Below are 8,194 nucleotides of genomic sequence, written 5' to 3' on the forward strand. Positions count from 1 at the left end.
AGCACCAAGCACTGAGTGGGGTATTTTTCTCAGGATGTGTATGTCATTATTGATGTACTTTGTGATTTGGGTTTTATGGGTGGACATTTCACCTGTTCACCACCTGCAAGGTTTCTGATCACATTCCTAGATAAAATAGTCTATTTCCAAATTCTTAAAATCATTAATGTCCTTCATGGCTAATCTTGTACCTAGAGATAGTTATCACATTTCTAAATGTTAAATTAGGAACATGCCAGATAATAAAACTTAGAAGCAATAAGAACTATAAATAATTGATTATTTCAGTCATGTTTTATGAAGTGGGCATTATTATGTCAATTGTCACAATGTAGCTTTAGCTATTCGATTCGCCTGTGGAACAAGCTTCAGAAGTATCCCAACCTGCAGTCATACAAATGAGTGATTAACAATTGCCAATTGAATCTTGGGTAACTAGTTAATCATCATAGCATTTCCAGCTACTAAAATATTTTTGTGCCAATGGTTTTAATATGCATCTCAGAATGGACGTTGACCTGCTGCCATATGTTTGAAGTATTTTCGGATAAGTTTTTGGTTGAGATGTTTTTCATCAGAGTTGGCTCGAGATTAATCCAGTTTGTATTGGATTTATGATACAATATTGTGTGTTTTAAAATGAGTTGACTGACTGGATTGTTTTAGATAAGTTGAGAAAATATGCTACATAAGTTTAAGTAATTTATTTATTATTTGAACTCTTGTGTATGGATGCAATCCCTCAAGTACCATCAACTTGTTTACAGAGTCTCTGTGGGTGGAAGTTAGGAACAGGAAGGGGTCAATAACCCTATTGTTCTTTCTATAGACCACCCAACAGTAACATGGACATTGAGAAGCAGATAGGGAGACAGATTCTGGAAAGGGGTAATAACAGGGTTGTCGTGGTGGGAGATTTTAATTTATGAAATATCAATTGACATGTCCCTGGAGTGAGGGGCTTAGATGGCGTCGAGTTTATTAGGTGTATTCAAGAAGGTTTCTTGACACAATATGTAGATACGTCCAAAATAGGAGAGGCTGTTCTTGATCTGGTATTGGGAAATGAACCTGGTCAGGTGTCAGATCTCTCAGTGAGAGGGCATTTTGGAGATAGTCATAGGAGATAATTCTATCTCTTTTACCGTAGCATTGGAGAGGGATAGGAACAGACAAGTTAGGAAAGCATTTAATTGGAGTAAGAGGAAATATGAGGCTATCAGGCAGGAACTTGGAAGCATAAATTGGGAACAGTTGGTCTCAAGGAGATGTTCAGGGGATATTTGCATGGAGTTCTTAATAGGTACATTACAATGAGACGTAAAGGATGATAAGGTACGAAACCATGGTGTACAAAGGCTGTTGTAAATATAGTCAAGAAGAAAAGAAAGGTTCAAAAACTAGGCAATGATAGAAATCTAGATTATAAGGCTGGTAGGAAGAAGCTTAAGAGTGAAATTAGGAGAGCCAGAAGGGGCCATGAGAAGGCCTTGATGGATAGGGTTAAGGAAAACCTTAAGTATATGAAGAGCAAGAGGATAAGACGTGAGAGAATAGGGCCAATCAAATGTGACAGTGGATAAGTGTGTATAGAACTGGAGGAGATAGCAGAGGTTCTTAATGAGTACTTTGCTTCAGTATTCACTATGGAAAAGGATTTTGGTGATTGTAGGGATGACTTACAGTGGACTGAAAAGCTTTTGTATGTAGATATTAAGAAAGAGGATGTGCTGGAGGTTTTGGAAAGCATCAAGTTGGATAAGTCACCAGGACCGGATGAGATGTACCCCAGGTTACTGAGGGAGGAGATTGCTGAGCCTCTGACATTGATCTTTGCGTCATCAATGGGGATGGGAGAGGTTCCAGAGGATTGCAGGGCTGCAGATGTTCCATTATTCAAGAAAGGGAGTAGAGATAGCCCAGGAAATTGTAGACCAATGAGTCTTACTTCAGTGGTTGGCAAGTTGATGGAGAAGATACAGAGAGGCAGGATTTATGAACATTTGGAGAGGTATAATATGATTAGGAACAGTCAGCATGCCTTTGTCAAAGGTAGGTCATGCCTTATGAGCCTGATAGAATTTTTTGAGGATGTAACAACACATTGATGAAGGTAGAGCAGTAGATGTAGTGTATATGGGATCCTTACTTTGGACATTGATTTGTTTAACTAGAACTGGCTTGTCCACAGAAGGCAAAGAGTAGTTGTGGTAGATGGGTCATATTTGGCATGGAGGTTGGTTACCAGTGGTGCACCTTGGGTCTGTTGTGGGACCCCTGCTCTTCATGATTTTTATAAGTGACCTGGATGAAGAAGTGGAGGGGTGGGTTAGTAAATTTGTTGATGACACAAAGGTTGGGTGTGGAGGGCTGTCAGAGGTTACAGTGGGACATCGATAGGATGCAAAACTGGGCTGAGAAGTGACAGATGGAGTTCAACCCAGCTAAGTGTGAGGTAGTTCACTTTGGTAGGTCAAATATGATGGCAGAATATAGTATTAATGGTAAAACTCTTGGCAGTGTGGAGGATCAGAGGGATCTTGGGGTCTGAGTCCATAGGACACTGAAAGCTGCAGCACAGGTTGACTCTGGTTAAGAAGACATATGGTGCATTGGCCTCCATCAATTGTGGGAATGATTTTAGGAGCCAAGAGGTAACGTTGCAGCTATATAGGACCCTGGTCAGATCCCACTTGGAGTACTGTACTTAGTTCTGGTCGCCTCACTTAAAGGAAGGACGTTGCCTGGATTGCGGAGCATGCTTTATGAGAATAGGTTGAGTGAACTCGGCCTTTTTTCTTTGGAGTACTACTTCAGTGTCCTGTATCCCCTCCCTGATGGTGGCAATGGGAAAAGGCATGGCCTGGGTGATGTGTGGTTCCTAATGATCAACGCTGGGGAAACTAGAAGAACCCATAATGGAGCTGGCTGAGTTTATAACTCTGCAGTTTTTTCTGATCCTATGCAGTGGTTCCCCACTTCAAAAACTATAAATTATAATTAAAAAGGGAAGTTTTTTTCTGAAAAACTTTGTCTTCAGGCTCCTGTAAATAGTGAGGTACTGTTCATGGTTCCATGGACCATTCATAAATTCTATGTTGGAGGAGAAGAAGCTGTTTCTGAAACGTGTGTATCTTCAGTGTCATGCATCCCCTCCCTGATGGTGGCAATGAGAAGAGGGCATGGCCTGGGTGATGTGTGGTTCCTAATAATCAATGCTGGGGAAACTAGAAGAACTCATAATGGAGCTGGCTGAGTTTATAATTGCAGCTTTTTCTGATCCTATGCAGTGGTCCTCTGCATGAAAGAGTGTTATGTGTGAAAGTCTTTAGGTGACATACCAAGTATCCTCAAACTCCGAATTGCAGCTGCTGTGGTGCCTTTTGTGTAATTGCATCAATATGTTAGACCCAGGATAGATCTTCAGACACAATAATGTAGATGTTGAGATGTTTTCATATAGCTGCTTTCATTTGTAGGAAATTACCAGAATGAGAAATAATTACAAGGTAACTTGCTGCCTGTTCCACTGCTGGTGTACTCGACAGTGTCTTGTGACTTGGTTTGAGCCACAGTTGAATAGAACAAAAGAGGTCACCTAAGGCAGGAAGTTGCATAATCTCTGGATTACATCCAATGGGAATCTGACACAGGTCAGTCAGATGACCCCGGGCCAATGAAATTGAAACATTTGAATTAATGAGGGAAGACTATTAGTGGCAAGAACTCCAGAGACTATTGCAAAGAAGAAACCCATGCTAGGGGAGGAGAAGAAGGAATGATCATCTGGCCAATGGAAGATCTCTGTTTCTGTGTTATAAATTGGAGGAGTGGTTGGACTGGGTATTGGTATAGAGGGAGCGGTAGGGTTAATGTCTTGAGTTCTTGGCCAGGGTTCAACATGGTTGCGATGTTTGTATAGAGACAGTGAAATGTGAGGTTTGGTTGGTTGAGAGTTGCATAATGAGTTGCTTAACCTGCATCTATTGATGAATAGTCAACAAAGGTGAGAAAAGAGATTTAACGGGAACAAGAGGGCAATTTTTTTTTAAAACGGTAAGTTAGAATGAGGAAGTTGTTGAGGCAGGTACAAAGAGATGAATAGACACATGGATAAGTATAGAAGGTTGCTGGCTTGGATGGAGCATTTTCGTCAGTATGGACCGGTTGGGCCAAAAGGCCTGTTTCTATGCTGTTTGACTCAAGTGTGAAGATGTTGACATCCAGGAACTTAGACAGATTTTCACCCTTTCCACTACTGACCCCTCGATGAGGACTGGTGTGTGTGCCCTTGACTTGCTCTTACTTAAGGCCTCAATCACTTCCTTGGTCTTAATGACATTGAGTGCAAGGTTATTGCAACACCACTCAACAAGCTTATTTGTCTTGCTCTTGTATGCCACCACCTCATTTGAAATTCTGCCAAAAATAGTTGTCATCAACAAATTTATAAATGATATTTAAGCTATGCTAAGCTATACAGTCATGGATGTAAAAAAGTAGAGCAGTGGGCTAAGCACACAACCTTGAAGTGCATCCACAGAACTGCTGCTATCTGGATTTGTTTTGTTTTGCATCATTCTCTTAAATCCAGAGACTTGCACGTGAAAATCTCAGGAGATCAGCAATTTCTGAGATACTTAAACTACCCTATCTGGCACCAGCAATCATACCACAGTTAAAGTCATTTAGATCACATTTCTTCCCCATTCTGATGTTTGGTCTGAACAACAACTGAGCCTCTTGACCCATGCCACATGGGGTGGCAAGGTAGCATAGTGGTCTACAGTGCAGCCGAACAGGGTTCATTATCACTGCTGTGTGAAAGAAGTTTGTACGTTCTTCTTGTGACCATGTGGGTTTCTTCCCACAGTACAAAGATCTACTGATTAGAACATTAATTGGTCATTGTAAATTGTCCTGTGGTTAGGCAAGAGTTATATTGGGGTATTGCTGGGCAGTGCAGCTTGAAGGGCTGAAAGAGCTGCATCTCAATAAATAAACATAATTGGCTGATTAGCTACTTGTACAAATGAGTAGGTGTAACTAAACAAGTGGCCACGGAGTATATAAACTACTTTTCAGATGTTGAGTATTCTATGGTGAATGACTAACTTCCTGCCACATCAGAGCTTTTTGTTCTGCAGGGGTCGGTGTTGGGACCACTTTTTATGCAGTATATAAATGCTTTAGATGATGGAATAGATGGCTTTGTTGCTAAGTTTGCAGATGATACGAAGATTGGTAAAGGAGCAGGTAGTGTTGAGGAAACAGGTAGGATGCAGAAGGACTTAGACAGATTAGGAGAATGGCAAAAGGAAGTGGCAAATGAAATACATTGTTTTATTGTATTACTTTTGTAGTAGAAATAAATGTGAGGACTATTTTTTAAATGGGGAGAAAATCCAGGAATCTGAGATGCAGAGTGATTTGGGAGTCCTTGTGCTAAACACCCTAACAGTTAACTTTCAGGTAGAGTCAGTGGCGAGGAAGGCAAATGCAATGTTAGCATTCATTTAAAGAGGTCTAGAATATAAGAGCAAGGATGTGATGCTGAGGCTTTACAAGGCACTGGTGAGGCCTGACCTTGAGTATTGCGAACAGTTTTGGGCCCCTCATCTTAGAGAAGATGTGCTGTCATTGGAGAGGGTCCAGAGAAGGAGCACAAGGGTGGTTTCAGAAATGAAAATGTTATCATATGGCGAACACTTGATGACTCTGGATCAGTACTCACCGGAATTCAGTAGGATGGTGGTGGTGGGGGGGGGGGGGATCTCATTGAAATCTTTTGAATGTTGAAAAGCCCAGACAGAGTAGATGTGGAAAGGATGTTTCTAATGGTGGGAGAGTCTATGACAAGAGGGCACAGCTTCAGGGTAGAGGGGTGCCTTTTCAAAACAGAGATGCCGAGAAGTTTATTTAGCCCAAGGGTGGTGAATTTGTGGAATTTGTTGCCAAATGCAGCTGTGTTGGCCAAGTCAAGTGTATTTAAGGCAGAGATTGATAGGTTTTTGATTGGACAAGGCATCAAAGGTTACGGGGAGAAGGCCAGGAACTGAGGTTGAGGAAGAGATAAGAAAAAAGGATCAGCCATGATTGGCAGAGCAGACTCTATGTCTTGTGGTCCTTTCACCAGGCACACACTGAGCTGTGTGTGTATGCATTTTAATTAACTGTATGATCTCAGCTTCAACAATTTCTTAGCCGGCTCCTTGCATTTTACCCAAAGCAAATTGCATTACCTGGTTTCCTGTAGCTACTCTGCATGTCATCTGCAGAAATATGCAGCTCCTTGTGCAATTTTCTGCACTAACTTCCAAATCAGCAAACTCCTCCACCAATATGGACAAGGGCAAAATATGATTTTTTTTTTAAAAACTCCTGCAGGCTTTCTTCCCAAGTCACAATCTATAGGGACTTGGAAATCTATCAGAGTTCAATTACTATTGGAGGATCTAAATCCTGGAACTTGTGAGCTTATTTCACTAGAGAGGTACCTTAAACCAGAAGGTCTACAAGTGCAATTGGTGAATTAGAACTCTCTCAACTGTTTAAAACAGAATCTAAACCTTCAATTTTTGTTCTTTGTGGAACATTCATCTTTGCAAGTTGATTATTAAATGCACCACTGGAATAGCAACATCCACTAAATGAACACACAAGACACTTTTGTATATGAATACTGTACTATGGATGTCATCTACTGTGGAATCCTTGAAAGGGAAGGAAGTTGAAATAGTTTCATCTGAAGCTGCTGCATTAGCAAAGGGTATCAGATGGAAAGACAGCACAGAATGACAAAAATTGTGCACCAAGAGCTTCTATCAATGCATGGCATATATTTGGCAAACATTTTGATGAAAGCAGAGGAGTGTGTGTGATGTATCTGGCTTTCAGAAAGGCTATTGACATAGTTTCCTGCAGTAGGCTCATTTAGAAAGTCAGGAGTCACGGGATCAAGGGGAACTCGGCTGTTTGGATTCAGAATAGGCTTGCCCACGAAAGGCAAGGGTGGCAGAAGATTAAACATGAGGAAATCTGCAGATGCTGAAAATTCAAACAACACACACTGGACTGATGTCTGATGAAGGGTCTCAGCCCAAAACGTCGACAGTGCTTCTCCTTATAGATGCTTCCCGGCCTGCTGTGTTCCACCAACATTTTGTGTGTGGTGGTAGTAGATGACACGTTTTGTGCCTGGAGTTCAGTGACCAGTGGTCCACAGTGACTTTTTTTGGTACCCCTGCTAATTGTGATTTTTAAAAAAGACGGGTGAGGAAGTGAAAGGGTGGCTCAGTAAATTTGCAGATGACATGAAGGTCGGTGGTTGTATGGATAATGTAGAAAATTGCAGTGTAGGTTACAACAGTTCATTGATAGGATGCAGAACTGGCAGGTAGAGTTCAATTAAAAAACCCTACACTTAAGAAGGTTGAGCCTGAGGGTAGGGGATGGGATTAATGACAGGATCCTTCGTGCAGAGGAACAGAAGGATCTTGGGGTCCATGTCCATAGATTAAATTTGCCATGCAAGTCGATGGGGTGGTTGGGAAGGCATGTAGTGTGTCAGCATTAGTTAGGATTGAATGCAATAGCTGTGAGGTAATGTTAAGACTTGTTAAGACTACACGTGGAATATTGAGTTCAGTTCTGGTCATCTCAGTAGAGCATAGGCTCCAAACCTTTTTTATGCCATGGACCCCTACTATTAACAGAGGGGTCAGAGGACCCTGTGTTAGGAACCCCCTGCATTGGAGATTCACCAGGATTATCTTTTGGTTTAGAGAGCATGTCTTAGGAGGAAAGGTTGAACAAGCTAGATTTTTTTCCCTTTGCAGTGAAGGAGGATAACAGGTAATGTGACAGGTGCACAAAATGAGAAACATAGATCAGAGTGAACCACCTATGCTTTTTTTTTAACCAGGGTGGAAATGGCTAAAAGGAGAGGGTGATGTCAGAGGTAAGTTTTGTTTTAAGTGTGTGGTATGTATTGTCATGGTTGTGTTAAGAGGTGGATATACTGGGGAGATTTAAGAGACTTTGAGGCACATGGATGAAAGGAAAATAATGGGCTGTGTGGGAGGATCATTAATTTGATCTTGGAGTAGGTTAAGAGGAAGTCACAAGGTTGTGGGCTGAAGGGCCTATACTGTTCTGTGTTCTACATGCTCGTTGGAAATGTCTATGTTAAAAC

Source organism: Hypanus sabinus, chromosome 9 (genome assembly GCF_030144855.1).
Source record: "Hypanus sabinus isolate sHypSab1 chromosome 9, sHypSab1.hap1, whole genome shotgun sequence".
NCBI classification, from domain to species: domain Eukaryota; kingdom Metazoa; phylum Chordata; class Chondrichthyes; order Myliobatiformes; family Dasyatidae; genus Hypanus; species Hypanus sabinus.